Raw genomic sequence first — 18,523 nt, 5'->3', positions numbered from 1 at the left:
CACAATTTCTAATACTGAATTCGCTTTGAGCAGTTGATGTTTGTGGTTGGTGGAACAGTTGTTTCAGTGCAGGGAAGCTGCAGAAACACTCTTGAGTCATACTAGTTACCTTGAATGGCTTCTTTCGCTGGGATGTTCTTAGAACTTCTTCCCAATGATCAGGTCCATAAACACTTGAATAATGTGAGGTGACATTTTTCTCCACCTGGGCAAAGTCTCTGTCATACGAAAAGGTTTTTTTTAAATTACCGCTACCAGTCACAAACTTTGTCAACTATTGTATTACTTATCAATTTAGCGATATGTTTCGAGGGAATACCTCTTCAGGCTAAATGACATTACAAAAATTTTTGTAGTGCCGTTTAGCCTGAAGATGAGGTATTCCCTCGAAACATTTTGCTAAATAAATAAGTAATACAATTGTTGACAAAGTTTGTGACTGGTAGCGGTAATTTAAAAAAACCTTTACATACTTCTTGAGACAGTTACGGTCGAAAAATAGTCAAAATGGCTTCAAAGTCTCTGTCACTAGGTAGCACGCTATGTCCAGCCTGAGGAAAGACTGATCTGGAGTTCTTACTACGGCAAGTAAGTAGTGTTAAGGTTGGCCCTTAACATTATTGGCATCACACTGTCAAGTAAATTGATGCACATAATGTTAAGGGACGCAACTTAACGCTGTTTACTTGCAGAAATAAATATTCGTATTTATCTGATTATCAACAACTCTGCAGGCACTTTCATCTTCAGCAACGTATTCCAGATTTTTATTAGAGTCATAGGTATCCAGGTCATCTCCACACACGTTCAAAAACTCACTGAAAAGCTTGTTTTCCACACGAACATTGGACTCTTCACTCTCACTTGCCGCCATGTTTTGGGCACTTACCACTGTTCACTTGCACACGAATCGAGAAAGCTGCCAACAGCGAAAATCTGAAAGTTGACAAAATGGTGCCATCTATCGGTTTTACGTGAAACTTTTTACTAATGTGAATGAAACATGCCATCTCTGATATTTTACAATTAATATCTCTGTTTCCCGGCCGGCCGCGGTGGCCGTGCGGTCCGGAACCGCGGGACTGCTACGGTCGCAGGTTAGAATCCTGCCTCGGGCATGGGTGTGTGTGATGTCCTTAGGTTAAGTTAGGTTTAAGTAGTTCTAAGTTCTAGGGGACTTATGACCTATGATGTTGAGTCCCATAGTGCTCAGAGCCATTTGAACCATTTGAATCTGTTTCCCGCAGACTGTCCCTTACCATTGTTTACTACCGAGCCGCTCAACAGATAGGTTTCAGTTTTATTGCATTATTCTGCTTCGTCCGTTTCATGGGCAGGCTTAATTTGTTTTTCTATAAAATATTTTTATTAACGTCCTGGTTTGCCTACTTCACAGACGGGTATGGTTCGTTTCTTTTCTAAGCGTTTGATTGTTTTACTTGTCTCTTTTAGTATTGATCAGAGAACGCTCTACTTTGATTACTTCATAGACGCGTACAAAAGGTTCTGCTTCACAGATGTGTATAATATGTTGTGGCTTTTAAATTTTGAGCAGTAATGGTTTCAGTCGTGTGCTTTGGTAAGTTCTGAACGTACTGTTGTGTCTGCTTCACAGACAGGAGCAATTTTTGGCGCTTTTAAAAATTATTTTCCGTTTATGGCTTCACTGACTGCATCACAGACATATGTAGGGCCTTAAGTGTCAGCTATCTGTTACTGTTTATCACGGGAACTGTTGATAAAATCTTTGTTAAATTCTTGTAAATTTATCGGAATATAAAGATTTGTTTTCAGCTGTCTGATTTTTGTAATCAAAAGTTTGCCCGTTGTTTGGAATCAGTTTTACTTATTTTGGCACTTGAAAGATATGCCTCTGTGATAAAATAATTATTTTTTCAATATTTTTATTTATGCTCAGCACTTCATTACTACCAGATATGAGCTCCCTACCTGTTCACAAACACTGGAATGCGATATAGCATAGCAATGTTATGCCGGCCAACAGCAAATGCTTTTTGCTGATGATTATTCATACCAGTTACAAAAATCTTCGGGTAAAGGACGCGATGATAACACGTCCACCGACATTATCTTCTGGTCATACCTTCTAAATCTGATTTGACGTGGAATCCAGTTACACTGTTTTGAGCGTGCTCCAACGTGGATACCACAGGCTCGTCAGGTGTGGTGTATGTCCATCCATGACAAACAACATGCTTGTGTTTTGTTTTTGTGCATGGTGTTAAGCTGCACACCAAAAACGCATACTTAACGGCGTGTATTTACTAAAATATCAGCCCTGATGTCTATAAGGAATGCGTGGTACAACTCCCAACCGCCAGCCCTGACAGCCGTACGAAAGAAATGATAATGTTACCCCAGCATGGAGGGTTGTCATAATGTACGGATGACTTTGACAGCGCTTTAAATAGAACTAAAATCCATACTTTGATAAAATAATACGTTTAATCTAGACTTAGGCGCACATTCCTCCACTTTTGCTCCTTCATTAGTAGCAAACGTCTCAGAATTCATTATTTCATACGAGAACGCCAAAAGAATGAATGTGTATAATTAATTTCCAAGTTAAATATGTGATCCATGTGTATCACTTTATGTTTATTGAATTACACCGCTCTATAAGGCATTCAAATATTTTGACAACGCGTGCGTTTTAGCGTTGGCTTTGGCATTTAGTGTTATGTGGGCTGACATTTGGAGGGACTATAATTTGTAGTCGCACTGGTTGGGATGGGTCTATGTATCACAGTTGGATGGTAAAAAAAATAGCAACCCATGCCTGATAATGTAAGCAATACGAGCGTATATACACTTGCACATATACGTATAGACTATGGAAAAATATGAAAAAATCGGAAAAGTGGAAAAAAATATGAGGAAAAATGGAAAAATGGAAAAATGGAACAAAAATGTGGAGAAATATGGAGAGACGATAAAAAAAGTAAAAAACGCGGTAGAATACGCATACGACATGGTCGTAGAGGGTATCTTTAGCTATCCATAGGAAGTAGTCGAAATCCGTGGCGTAAGCACTAGATCATAGTGTCTGTAGATCTCTTGGATACATTCCAAAAAGCTACAACTTTGTACGAAGAAAGAGAACTATTAGAATGAGAGTACAACCTGCTCCCATAATGACCGAGATCAGTAGCAAAGAATGAGAGAGGTTACAGACCTCCATTGAAAAAATATGTGGAGTTCCTTTGTATGAAACAGACGTGACGTCACACCCATATGTTTAGAAATAATAGAACATTGTACACATGGGCAGAGGCTGTAGTTTCTTGATGTTGCGACTAGTTATGTGATGGACTGACAATGCAGAGCCATGGTGACCAGACGAAACTGTCATGCTCTCTACATCTACATCTACATGACTACTCTGCAATTTACATTTAAGTGCTTGGCAGAGGGTTCATCGAACCACAATCATACTATCTCTCTACCATTCCACTCCCGAACAGCGCGCGGGAGAAACGAACACCTAAACCTTTCTGTTCGAGCTCTGATTTCTCTTATTTTATTTTGATGATCATTCCTATCTATGTCGGTTGGGCTCAACAAAATATTTTCGCATTCGGAATAGAAATTTGGTGACTGAAATTTCGTAAATAGATACCGCCGCGACGAAAAACGTCTCTGCTTTAATGACTTCTATCCCAATTCGCGTATCATATGTGCCACTCTCTCTCCCCTATTACGTGATAATACAAAACGAGCTGCCCTTTTTTGCACCCTTTCGATGTCCTCCGTCAATCCCACCTGGTAAGGATACCACACTGCGCAGCCATATTCTAACAGAGGACGAACGAGTGTAGTGTAAGCTGTCTATTTAGTGGACTTGTCGCATCTTCTAAGTGTCCTGCCAATGAAACGCAACCTTTGGCTCGCCTTCCCCACAATATTATCTATGTGGTCTTTCCAACTGAAGTTGTTCGTGATTTTAACACCCAGGTACTTAGTTGAATTGACAACCTTGAGAATTGTACTATTTATCGAGTAATCGAATTCCAACGGATTTCTTTTGGAACTCATGTGGATCACCTCACACTTTTCGTTATTTAGCGTCAACTGCCACCTACCACACCATACAGCAATCTTTTCTAAATCGCTTTGCAACTGATACTAGTCTTCGGATTACAGCATCATCTGCGAACAACCTAAGAGAACTGCTCAGATTGTCACCCAGGTCATTTATATAGATCAGGAACAGCAGAGGTCCCAGGACGCTTCCCTGGGGAACACCTGATATCACTTCAGTTTTACTCGTTGATTTGTCGTCTATTACTACGAACTGCGACCTTCCTGACAGGAAATCACGAATCCAGTTGCACAACTGAGACGATACCCCATAGGCCCGCAGCTTGATTAGAAGTCGCTTGTGAGGAACGGTGTCAAAAGCTTTCCGGAAATCTAGAAATACGGAATCAACTTGAGATCCCCTGTCGATAGCGGCCATTACTTCGTGCGAATAAAGAGCTAGCTGCGTTACACAAGAACGATGTTTTCTGAAACCATGCTGATTACATATCAATAGATCGTTCCCTTCGAGGCGATTCGTAATGTTTGAATACAGTATATGCTCCAAAACTCTACTGCAAACCGACGTCAATGATATAGGTCTGTAGTTCGATGGATTACTCCTACTACCCTTCTTAAACACTGGTGTGACCTGCGCAATTTTCCAATCTTTAGGTACAGATCTATCGGTGAGCGAGCGGTTGTATATGATTGCTAAGTAGGGAGCTATTGTATCAGCGTAATCTGAAAGGAACCTAATCGGTATACAATCTGGACCTGAAGACTTGCCCGTATCAAGCGATTTGAGTTGCTTCGCAACCCCTAAGGTATCTACTTCTAAGAAACTCATGCTAGCAGCTGTTCGTGTTTCAAATTCTGGAATATTCCATTCGTCTTCCCTGGTGAAGGAATTTCGGAAAACTGCGTTCAATAACTCCGCTTTAGCGGCACAGTCGTCGGTAACAGTACCATCGGCACTGCGCGGCGAAGGTATTGACTGCGTCTTGCCTCTTGTGTACTTTACATACGACCAGAATTTCTACGGATTTTCTACCAAATTTCGAGACAATGTTTCGTTGTGGAATCTATTAAAGGCATCTCGCATTGAAGTCCGTGCCAAATTTCTCGCGTCTGTAAATTTTAGCCAATCTTCGGGATTTCGCGTTCTTCTGAACTTCGCATGCTTTTTCCGTTGCCTCTGCAACAGCGTTCGGACCTGTTTTGTGTACCACGGGGGATCAGTTCCATCTCTTACCAGTTTATGAGGTATGAATCTCTCAATTGCTGTTGCTACTATATCTTTGAATTTGAGCCACATCTCGTCTACATTTGCATAGTCAGTTCGGAAGGAATGGAGCTTGTCTCTTAGGAAGGCTTCTAGTGACACTTTATCTGCTTTTTTAAATAAAATTATTTTGCATTTGTTTCTGGTGGATTTGGAAGAAACGGTATTGAGTCTAGCTACAACGACCTTGTGATCACTAATCCCTGTATCAGTCATGATGCTCTCTATCAGCTCTGGATTGTTTGTGGCTAAGAGGTCAAGTGTGTTTTCGCAACCATTTACAATTCGCGTGGGTTCGTGGACTAACTGCTCGAAATAATTTTCGGAGAAAGCATTTAGGACAATCTCGGAAGATGTTTTCTGCCTACCAACGGTTTTGAACAAGTATTTTTGCCAACATATCGAGGGAAGGTTGAAGTCCCCACCAACTATAACCGTATGAGTGGGGTATTTATTTGTTACGAGACTCAAATTTTCTCTGAACTTTTCAGCAACTATGTCATCGGAGTCTAGGGGTCGGTAGAAGGAGCCAATTATTAACTTAGTTCGGCTGTTAAGTATAACCTCCACCCATACCAATTCGCACGGAGTATCTACTTCGACTTCACTACAAGATTAACCACTACTGACAGACACAAACACTCCACCACCAATTCTGCCTAATCTATCTATCCTGAACACCGTCTGAGACTTCGTAAAAATTTCTGCAGAACTTATTTCAGGCTTTAGCCAGCTTTCTGTACCTGGTCCTGTGCATGAGAAACCGATAACGTTCTCTTATTTGGATTCCGAATCCTTTGGTATTCCCTCCCAATACATGCAAGTTGCAAGTCATACATATTTGGAATCGTAAAAAGCGACGTACGTAGATCACGCATTGTCACTACTGTAGATGAAGTTACGAGAAGCTTGCTTACAGAGGATAAAAGGGCTCTGCACACATCATGGATAGCATACATCCTATTTAGATGTATTAGATAAGCTAATAATACTACTGCTCGGCATTTGTCTAACTTTTTAATGATTTTATTTACTTTTAACCATTTCTCCGATTGTTCTCTTAGGCTGTATCAGTTATGGGACTTAGACTGCTTTCGACACATGTACATTGGCTGTTTTGGAGGAAAATTGTCACACACAAGAAAGAGAGGAGTCTGGGATGCTTCCAGCTCGAGTGCTGTTCATATCTCTAATTGCTACGGTGAGGAAGGTTATGCTCATCATTATTCACTTGACAAGCTCTCCCGATAGCTATATCTGCCAGCCTGCAAGATCCTGTCATGGTCCTATAGTTTTTCAATCTTTAACATTTTAAAATCATGCATTATTAATTTTTTCAAAAAAATAAGCAGTTACGCTCTTGTTATAAAGCGGCTCTGTAAGACATTTAAAAATGACGTTCTGCCATTAGTATGAGTTTTGATGTATTGAGTAACACTATGCGTACAAGAAATTCACATCCACCCTACCCCTAGCTCTGGGGTATCCACGTCACTGTACACACACAGAATAGTGTAACTACATTCACACTTGTAGTGTATAACCGAAAGTGCTGCTGTTCTGCGTCTTTGCTCAGAGGTTTTTGCTACCGATATAAATAACTGAGTAAAATGTGCTTGAAATGTGCTAGGCTGGTCCCGGCGGAGGTTCGAGTCCTCCCTCGTGTGTGTGTGTGTGTGTGTGTGTGTGTGTGTGTGTGTGTGTGTGTGTGTGTGTGTGTGTTTGTCCTTAGGATAATTTAGGTTAAGTAGTGTGTACGTTTAGGGACTGATGACCTTAGCAGTTAAGTCCCATAAGATTTCACACACATTTGAACATTTTGAAATGCGCTAATCTCACATTATCCCCCTGTTTGTAATTTAAATTGAATCTTCCTGGCAGATTAAAACACTGTGCCAGGTCAACACTGGAAATTAGGAAGTTTGCCTTCCAGGGGCAACAGCTATACCAACTGAGCTAGCCAAGCATGACCCATATACCATCCTCAGGACGTACTTTCACCAATACCTTGTCTCTTACCTTTCAAATTCTACATGATTTTTCCTGTGAAACTTGAGGGAGTACCAATACTGGAAGAAAGGAGAGACATGGCTTGGCTACAGCTTGGGGGATATCTCCAGAACGTAGTTTTAGTTCCGCCCGCAAAAGGCAAACGTCCCGACATCCAGTCTCGGTCCAGTACAGTTTTGATGTGTCAGAAAGTTTCATATCACTCTGCCCTCAAAAAAATAGGCAGATGTCCCGACTTCCAATCTCGGTCCGGCACTCAGTTTTAATCTGCCAGGAAGTTTCATATGAGCACTCGGCTGCAGAACGTAAACTTCAATCTATACTTCCGTGCTAGAATAAAATAATATACACTCTGTGGTCAAAAGTAACCGGACACCTGGCTGAAAATGACTTTCAAGTTCGTGTCGTCCTCCATCGGTAATGCTGGAATTCAATACGATGTTGGCCCACCCTGAGCCCTGATCACAGCTTTCACTCTCGCAGCCATACGTTCGATCAGGTGCTGGAAGGTTTCTTCGGGAATGGCAGCCCATTCTTCACAGAGTGCTGCACTGAGGAAAGGTATCGATGTCCGTCGGTGAGGCCTGGCACAAAGGCGTTCCAAAACATACCAAAGGTGTTCTATAGGATTCGGGTCAGGACTCTGTGGCGCGGACGGAGCTGTCCGAGCACCATTCATCACCTGATATCGCAACTCAGCTTCCGCTAGTGCCTCTCCTACTAAAGCGGATAGTTCTGGCGACAGAGCAGTTGTCCGCGAAAGACAAAGATCCTAAGTTTCAGTCTAGGCCCGACACACAGTTTTAATCTCCCAGGAAGTTTCAAAACAGCGCACAGAGAAAATTCATCCTGGAAAATAAATTATATCCATTTACTGTGGGCACACGTATATAAAATGTACACTGACCAGCCAGAATATTACCCCACCTAGCTAAGAGCCAGCGTGTCTATCTTTGGCACGGGTAACAGCGGCGACGCTTTGTGGCATGGAAGCAATGATGCCTTGGTAGATAGCACACCTGCACACACAGGCCAGTTAAACCCCGTAAATTCCGGAAGGGGGGGCGATGAGGTTTGACGCCACGTTCAATCACATCCCAGATGTGTTCGATCAGGTTCAGGTCTGGCCTTGTCACATGGCACATTTTTTTTTTTTTGTCATCAGTCTACTGACTGGTTTGATGCGGCCCGCCACGAATTCCTTTCCTGTGCTAACCTCTTCATCTCAGAGTAGCACTTGCAACCTACGTCCTCAATTATTTGCTTGACGTATTCCAATCTGTGTCTTCCTCTACAGTTTTTGCCTTCTACAGCTCCCGCTAGTACCATGGAAGTCATTCCCTCATGTCTTAGCAGATGTCCTATCATCCTGTCCCTTCTCCTTATCAGTGTTTTCCACATATTCCCTTCCTCTCAGATTCTGCGTAAAACCTCCTCATTCCTTACCTTATCAGTCCACCTAATCTTCAACACTCGTCTACAGCACCACATCTCAAATGCTTCGATTCTCTTCTGTTCCGGTTTTTCCACAATCCATGTTTCACTACCATACAATGCTGTACTCCAGACGTACATCCTCAGAAATGTCTTCCTCAAATTAAGGCCGGTATTTGATATTAGTAGACTTCTCTTGGCCAGAAATACCTTTTTTGCCATAGCGAGACTGATTTTGATGTCGTCCTTGCTCCGTCCGTCATTGGTTATTTTACTGCCTAGGTAGCAGAATTCCTTAACTTCATTGACTTCGTGACCATCAATCCTGATGTTAAGTTTCTCGCTGTTCTCATTTCTACTACTTCTCATTACCTTCGTCTTTCTCCGATTTACTCTCAAACCATACTGTGTTCATTCCGTTCAGCAGATCATTTAATTCTTCTTCACTTTCACTCAGGATAGCAATGTCATCAGCGAATCGTATCATTGATATCCTTTCAGCCTGTATTTTAATTCCACTCCTGAACCTTTCTTTTATTTCCATCATTGCTTCCTCGATGTACAGATTGAAGAGTAGGGGCGAAAGGCTACAGCCTTGTCTTACACCCTTCTTAATACGAGCACTCCGTTCTTGATCGTCCACTCTTATTATTCCCTCTTGGTTGTTGTACATATTGTATATGACCCGTCTCTCCCTATACTACCCGTACATTACCTTATCGAAAAATGCCACTGCTGCCGGGAAACATGACCGTCACGAAGGGGTGTACGTGGTTTGCAACCAGTGTACGATATTCCTTGGCCGTCATGATGCATCGCACGAGCTCCACTGGACCCATGGATGGACACGTGAATGTTTCCCAGCGCATAATGGGACCGCCGCCAGCTTCTCTCCGTACCACAGCACAGGCTTTAAGGAGCTGTTCCCCTGGAAGACGACGGATTCGCGCCCTCCCATCGGCATAATGAAGAAGGTACCGCGATTCATCAGACCATGCAACGCTCTGAAACTGCGCCAAATGAGGTGCAGACTCGTCATTAGGAGTGTTCGGTGCGCTGTGTGTTCAGACTCACTTGTACTATGTCTACCTTAAAGTCTTACGTTAGTTTCGCCACAGTTCGCCGCCTGTCCTGTTTTATAAGTCTGCCCAGTGTACGACGTGCGACACCTGCAGTGAGGAGTGGCCGTCGCTGCCCGTGACATCTGTACGTGGCTTCACCTTGATTACGCCACGTGCTGAAGACACTCACCACAGTACTCCTCGAACACCAAATCTGAAATGCTCCTGCCGAGCCTCCGGCCATCACAATCCGCGCCCGGTCAAATTCAGATCGACTGCGCTCCTTCCCTATCCTACACGCGACCAGCACGCTCACTCACACTACGCGCACTTTGCGTGTGGTCTGACTGGCAGTTATCCCTCACTGGGTGATGCTGCTATCGCCTAGACGGGTTTACTTCGATGGTAAGTTCCGTGGCTATAATGTTATGTAAGAATATACAGCCTATAGTTGCAGGTTCACTTTATCGTTTACCTAGGTTTCAACGTTAGTAATAACGTTGTAAGTAGGCTGTTTAGGTTTTTTTATTGGTAGCACTCTCTGTATGAAAATCACTGGCTGTGCTGTGCGCAGTCTGTGGCTAGTTTGCATTGTTGTCTGCCATTGTAGTGTTGGGCAGCGGCAGCTGGATGTGAACAGCGCGTAGCGTTGCGCAGTTGGAGGTGAGCCGCCAGCAGTGGTGGATGTGGGGAGAGAGATGGCGGAGTTTTGTAATTTGTGATGAACTACTATATATATTATGACTTTTGATGATATTAAGGTAAATACATTGTTTGTTCTCTATTAATATCTTTCATTTTGCTAACTATCCCTATCAGTAGTTAGTGCCTTCAGTAGTTTGAATCTTTTATTTAGCTGGCAGTAGTGGCGCTCGCTGTATTGCAGTAGCTTGAGTAGCGAAGATTTTTGTGAGGTAAGTGATTTGTGAAACTTATAGCTTAATGTTAATCAGGGCCATTCTTTTGTAGGGATTTTTGAAAGTCAGATTGCGTTGCGCTAAAAATATTGTGTGTCAGTTTAAGCACAGTCGTGTATAAATTGTTCAAAGGGGACGTTTCATATGGCGACCCTTAGCCGAGGATACCTCACTGGAATCTTCTGATTTTTTTCTTGTAGTTTGTGTAATTGGTGTAGCTATTGTTTATTGATAGCGCGTAATCATAGAGAGAATTTCCTTTGTAGTTGTAGTTTTTCATTGTTGTACAGTAAACCAGTTGTGGTATGCATGTAGATTTGCACCAAGTATTTCGCAGCTGCGCTGGCAATTAAGTAGACATTATTTCCATTGCTATGTTATTTTATTTTGCTCTTCAAATTGTGCTTTTGTGTTGTCGTGTGAAATACTGTGACATTAATGGCGTGTGAAAAACGTAATACTAGGCTCCAAAGTTAACTGAGAAATGACAGTGAAGACGAAGGCAGTGTGTTAGCGCCGCAGAGTAATGAATTAACTAATGTTCAAAGTAGTAATTTGGTAATTGCGCATAGGGAAATGGAGCGGGCGGCAAACAATGGTGTAGACAGTGAAACAGGTAGTGAACAGGGAAGCGTTATCGATCGATTGGTCGGCAACAGCTCGCCTCAGGAATCGGGAATGACAGAACACAATATTGCAAATACTGCAGACTCAGGTTTTGGGTTCTCACCGTTTTCTCAAATGAGTCAAGACACATTTTCCGCTTGTCAAAATGTGAATGTTGCCGGTGCAACTTCACTGCCGAAAAGCACTGAGGAACATGTTTCAGACACCAGTGCATTGTTATTACAATTAATGCAACAAATGGGACAAAAGCTTGAAAAGTTAGACACAATGGAACAACACCAGAGACAAACACAGCAACAGTTAGACACAGTGGAACAAAATCTCAAAAAGTTAGACACAATGGAACAACACCAGAGACAAACACAGCAACAGTTAGACACAGTGGAACAAAATCTCAAAAAGTTAGACACAATGGAACAAAATCAGAGACAAACACAGCAACAGTTAGACACACTGGAACAAAATCAGAGACAAACACAGCAACAGCTTCAAAAGTTAGACTCATTGGAACAAACTCTTGAACAAACGCGTGAAGATTTAACTACTGAGTTACATAACATTGAATCGAAATGTCAAAAAGTCTGTAATGACGTAAAAACTCAAATTTGTGAGCATTTTCAACCTATTTTTGCGCGGCATGAAAATGCATTACAGAATCACGAAGCAGCCATAAAAGAACTGCAAATTATTGTTCATGAAAATCATGAGACCTTGCAAGCTAAATCTGACTCAGTTGCATCTACCGATTCGGTTACGCAACTTGCAAAAACTCAGGAAAACTTTAAGGACACCGTAGATACTCTGAAACTTGGTTCAGAAAAACACACTGAGGAAACAAGTACACTATCGGAGAAAGTAGCCGAACTTTTGGATCAGTTCACTAATTTATCTACGAAGGTAGATGATAATCTGATTGACGCAAGACCGGTAGTCTTTAACAACACAGAAGAGTACGAACAAATTAGGAAATTCAAACAAAATCAGAATCAAATTAATACACAACACCAAAGAGAAATCCGGGAAGTACAATATCAGCTGACACAGGTAATACAAGAATTACATATTTCAGAGGACACTCGTGCTCCAACACGGGAAGAGGGACTTAGAAATATGGAAAAGCCGCAAAATAATAACACAGGGCATTTCGGAAATTATGAAAGAAATTGGCAATGTGCACCGAATTTTGAGATTGAATAGCCGACACGACGTAACAATGATCGACATGCGACTCGCCGACATGATGATTTTGACTATAAGCTGTTCATTACTACACGTAAATTCAAAATATTTAAGAATTCCGGCAACGACATTCATCCACAAGCGTGGCTCCATCAATTCTCTCATTGTTTTCCTCCCAAATGGTCATTGGAGCACAGATTAGAATTTATGTGTGGCTACTTAGAGAATGAACCAGCTGTAAGAATGCGATCAGTCATTCACGATTGCCACAGTGAAGGAGAGTTTTACCATGCCTTCCTCTCAGCATATTGGTCTCAAGCCACACAAGACCGAGTAAAACATAGCATCATAATGATGAAACGTTTCGAACAATCTGAATTTTCCAGTCTTATGAAATATTTTGAAGACATGTTGCACAAGAATCAGTACCTGTCAAACCCATACAGCATTTGCTTAATCAAATTACCTGAACATTTATGACGTATTGTTTTGGCAGGACGTTGCAAAGACGACATTGAAGCTTTTCAGGGACTGTTACAAGAACTGGAAAGTGACACTGACAATCGCGGAACGCAGGAGCACAACAATTACAGATCACATCCGTCACAATTCCGTGACGACAGAAACAATAACTGGACACGACAGGTCTATTCTTACAACGCAAATCGTGACCAAAATAGACACCACCCGTACGACAACCGTTGGCAGAGTAGTAATAATTACAGGGAAAGATCACCTCTCCGCGGTAGTGACTATCACAGAGACAATCAGAGAAACAGACAATTTGGGAACCAAAATAATTATTATCAAGGGAGACAGAATAACTTTAGACGCAACGGTCCAGCGCGCAGTTACGATTCAGGGAGAAATTCTCCACCACTTAACCGACAACAAAGAAACTACAGGAACTACCGACATGACGACAGACGATGTAATCATAACGACAGACCTGAATTTCATCAGAACTGGCGGGATTCTAACAGAGCTGGGCCCTCTCGGCAAGGCGAATTTGTAGAAGTTAGGTCTCCTAATCTCAATAACAACGCGCGCCAACAAAGAGACAGACAATGACTCGCGCCGCAGGCACCCACGTGCGCCGGTTGGCTCAGAGAAAAATAACATAGACGCTAACATTAAGAAAAATTCCAGTATTCTTTAACGACGTATACCGCATGATAATTGCGTTGAAGTTGAAACGCTGCGCACTAGAAAGGGTAAAAGATTGCAATACATTTCACATATAAATCCGTTTGTTGAAAGATAATCTGCTTTTTAACTTTGTTTTTGCCATAAAACTTTTCACTTCAAATTTCTAGTATGCTTTGTCAGACTTAGAATCTGTTAATATGCAACAATGTTTGAAGTTAAATATCCAGTCTAGAACCTAGGGAACATTTTTAAACAGAAATTACGATTGCATTGTTATAGTGAACAGACGACACAGTGTTGTGTGTACATTCTTGCTTGTTAGTTGCATGATTAGAACATTTACCAGTACTGCTAATGAGATTTTAATGCAACATTTTGGTTTACTTGAAAATACATTTGGGATTTAAAGTACTTTCTGTGAGATTAAAGATGACTTAGTATTTAGTTTCTTTGACAGCTACACGGTTATATTACGACACTACTAATGTGTGACATAATTTACATTGTTGCTTTTGCGGTGTATCTGCTTTATATCTGCACAGTTTTTCTGAATTCTTCTGGAAAGCAAAACATGTTTTATTAGTAACTTTTGTGGTATAGCTACAATGAGACTGCCTTTTTGTGGCACAACAATACGTTACTGTACAGTACTTTCTTCATCACACCAATAAGCATAATAACTACGATATCTATACGCAAAGCATTTCACTTTTGTTTATCATGAGGTAAGTACATTGACTTCTGCAGAACTTAGCTTTCGGAGGACGATAACTACGACACTTCCACAGAGATTATGTTACAAGACGCACAGTTTAGCGCTACAGTACACGTATTTGAGTGATCAATTTTATACTTAAAACATTTATTTTTAAAGATTTTTGAATTACAAAGAAAGTTTTCCGTGATATATTTCATTCCATTGGTGTAATCTGTGACACCTGAGGGTATAATTACATTAATCCTCAGGGGGGTACATGCTTACTTTGTGTACCATGTGTGTGGCAACCACAAGGAACCCTAGCTAATATGGTATTTGCTTATACAACTTTACACATCGGTACCATATTTCTCTAACACACAAATTACACAGCTATCTGATCATGTAACTGACAGAGAAACAAACATTCTTTTTACTACATCAGTGACAGATGTTTACGCAATTACACAGTTGGATAACTTCACACTTATGAAACTGTATTTTGTCAGTACTTTGTGAAATGTTCATATTTTTTCGGACTCATTGTGATAATATGAGAGCTTTGAATGATGTATTTGGTTAGGGAGCATGATTTTAAAGTACGTTTGAGGTAGATGACACTATTGAAATGAGCAGAGAATTTTTTTTAGGTTTTGGAATTATTGCAGAAAGCTACGACGTTTTTGAGATTTGACTGAGGTGTTATGATATTATTACGACGACGATGTGTACTATGCTGTTGAGGTATGTTTATGATCAATAAGCTGATGCTAAATGAGGAATTTGATTATGCTACGTATTTATTATGATAAAATATTGAAAAAGTGTCGACGAATATGTATATGTGTAAGAAGGTAAGGAATAATGAGTAGTGGTTAGGGACTCTGATTTATGAAAAGGATGTTGGAAACCAAGAAACGTACTTTAAGAGTTATGAAATGTGTGTGTATATGCGTGAATGTATTACAATGCAGACGAAAATTTTTTGGACTCTGTTATATTTATAGGGTTTTGTTTCTACACATTTGCAACGCAAATTCTCGACCCGTGAAATTTTGTATATGAGACTATCACTGTAGCGGAAACTGCTGTCGTAAATATTTCTGTAAGAAAGTTAAGTGACCACCTGCACGTAATGCGTCGCGGGCACCCACCTGGGCGACAGCCGCCCGAAAAAAAGCCATTAGCCTTTCAGTGGCACAGGTAGGAAAAAAAAAAGCGGGAGGCCATTATCCTCGCTATCGACATTCCTTTGTAGAAAGCATCGCAAAAACGACACGGTCGAACTTGAAAACATATGATTACACTGTGCTCTTAATTTATGATATTTACTGAAATGCTTATGAATTGATGGGAAATATTCTTACATCTGCAAACCTGATAATGACAAGTGTCTTTCTACGAGAGTTGAGAGCTACTGACTTACGAAATGCCACATAGCTATTGAATGATGTTCTTATGCTTTGGTTTGCGTAATTGCTTATTTCATTTGATATCTGGTTTCCAGCTGTCTTGCAGCATTGGTTTCATAAAATAAAATTAAATGCATTTGCTAATGTAAACACTTTCTGTCAACAGATCTATTAAATAATTACTTTATGATCCACATTCTTCGAAAAAGGAGCTCTTGGAATGGAAAGAACAATAAGAAGGGACTAATAACAGTAACTGCATATATAATTTTCTTTTCAAGTACTTGGTAATTTTTATGGTAGAGTAAGTTGTGGTGCACCACTTTAATTACATAGACATTAAGATGTGAATATACATTTCCCTTATCTGCATTGTTGTTTTTACTGTAATATTTTTTCTGCTTGAGCTATGTCATGTTTAGGTATAAGTTGCTGCTGTTTGCCAGGCATAGTGTTATTGAATTTGACTTTACATTATTCTGTTAAGCCAGTTTTACTAATGATTTATTTTTATTGTTTGCTGCACATTGCCTTAGATTAGTTGTAATATTACAATTGCTTTGCTAATTTCTAAATGCTGCTTGCTTCGCAAATCTGCGTTTTTTTCATTGCTGTTTATATTAATTGTTTTATGTGATGCTGCATTGACTCGTCCCTTAGTTTAGCATCTGAGCTCAGTAGATTTAAGTTAGTTTAAGAGGGGGTAGCCTATAAGAGAATGAATTGTGATGAATTTGAAGAAATGCACTGAGAGGCTATACAAGAAAAGTACAGAAAGCAGGTATAGATAGGACTTTTTGGGAATAATGATGAATGAAGGGAGATCTCCAAGAAGTAAAGAAAGTTTTGTTTGCAAAATACTGCAGTACAACAAACCCTGTCCTTTCCTTTTGTATTATCCCACTATGTGTTTGTGTGTTGTTGTTGTTGTTGTGGTCTTCAGTCCTGAGACTGGTTTGATGCAGCTCTCCATGCTACTCTATCCTGTGCAAGCTTTTTCATCTCCCAGTACCTACTGCAACCTACATCCTTCTGAATCTGCTTAGTGTATTCATCTCGTGGTCTCCCTCTACGATTTTTACCCTCCACGCTGCCCTCCAATACTAAATTGGTGATCCCTTGATGCCTCAGAACATGCCCTACCAACCGATCCCTTCTTCTGGTCAAGTTGTGCCACAAACTTCTCTTCTCCCCAATCCTATTCAATACTTCCTCATTAGTTATGTGATCTACCCATTTAATCTTCAGCATTCTTCTGTAGCACCACATTTCGAAAGCTTCTATTCTCTTCTTGTCTAAACTATTTATCGTCCATGTTTCACTTCCATACATGGCTACACGCCATACGAATACTTTCAGAAATGTCTTCCTGACACTTAAATCAATACTGGATGTTAACAAATTTCTCTTCTTCAGAAACGCTTTCCTTGCCATTGCGAGTCTACATTTTATATCCTCTCTACTTCGACCATCATCAGTTATTTTGCTCCCCAAATAGCAAAACTCCTTTACTACTTTAAGTGCCTCATTTCCTAATCTAATTCCCTCAGCATCACCCGACTTAATTAGACTACATTCCATTATCCTTGTTTTGCTTTTGTTGATGTTCATCTTATATCCTCCTTTCAAGACACTGTCCATTCCATTCAACTGCTCTTCCAAGTCCTTTGCTGTCTCTGACAGAATTACAATGTCATCGGCGAACCTCAAAGTTTTTATTTCTTCTCCATGAATTTTAATACCTACTCCGAATTTTTCTTTTGTTTCCTTTACTGCTTGCTCAATATACAGATTGAACAACATCGGGGAGAGGCTACAACCCTGTCTTACTCCCTTCCCAACCACTGCTTCCCTTTCATGTCCCTCGACTCTTATAACTGCCATCTGGTTTCTGTACAAATTGTAAATAGCCTTTCGCTCCCTGTATTTTACCCCTGCCACCTTTAGAATTTGAAAGAGAGTATTCCAGTCAACATTGTCAAAAGCTTTCCCTAAGTCTACAAATGCTAGAAACGTAGGTTTGCCTTTCCTTAATCTTTCTTCTAAGATAAGTCGTAAGGTCAGTATTGCCTCACGTGTTCCAGTGTTTCTACGGAATCCAAACTGATCTTCCCCGAGGTTGGCTTCTACTAGTTTTTCCATTCGTCTGTAAAGAATTCGTGTTAGTATTTTGCAGCTGTGACTTATTAAGCTGATAGTTCGGTAATTTTCACATCTGTCAACACCTGCTTTCTTTGGGATTGGAATTATTATATTCTTCTTGAAGTCTGAGGGTATTTCGCCTGTTTCATACATCTTGCTCACCAGATGGTAGAGTTTTGTCAGGACTGGCTCTCCCACGGCCGTCAGTAGTTCCAATGGAATATTGTCTACTCCGGGGGCCTTGTTTCGACTCAGGTCTTTCAGTGCTCTGTCAAACTCTTCACGCAGTATCATATCTCCCATTTCATCTTCATCTATATCCTCTTCCATTTCCATAATATTGTCCTCAAGTACATCGCCCTTGTATAGACCCTCTATATACTCCTTCCACCTTTCTGCTTTCCCTTCTTTGCTTAGCACTGGGTTTCCATCTGAGCTCTTGATATTCATACAAGTCGTTCTCTTATCTCCAAAGGTCTCTTTAATTTTCCTGTAGGCGGTATCTATCTTACCCCTAGTGAGATAGGCCTCTACATCCTTACATTTGTCCTCTAGCCATCCCTGCTTAG

General features: G+C 40.8%; 1 protein-coding gene across 2 annotated transcripts in view; it reads right to left on the bottom strand.

The window, feature by feature from the left end:
• LOC126463873 (estradiol 17-beta-dehydrogenase 2-like) overlaps window positions 1-18,523 on the bottom strand; it is a 229,496-nt gene that overhangs the window by 114,956 nt on the left and 96,017 nt on the right. The gene's annotated exons all lie outside the window — the stretch shown is intronic.

Source organism: Schistocerca serialis, chromosome 1, assembly GCF_023864345.2.
Source record: "Schistocerca serialis cubense isolate TAMUIC-IGC-003099 chromosome 1, iqSchSeri2.2, whole genome shotgun sequence".
NCBI classification, from domain to species: domain Eukaryota; kingdom Metazoa; phylum Arthropoda; class Insecta; order Orthoptera; family Acrididae; genus Schistocerca; species Schistocerca serialis.
Note: the sequence above shows the minus strand (reverse complement) of the source record. Positions and strands in the feature narration are given on the sequence as shown.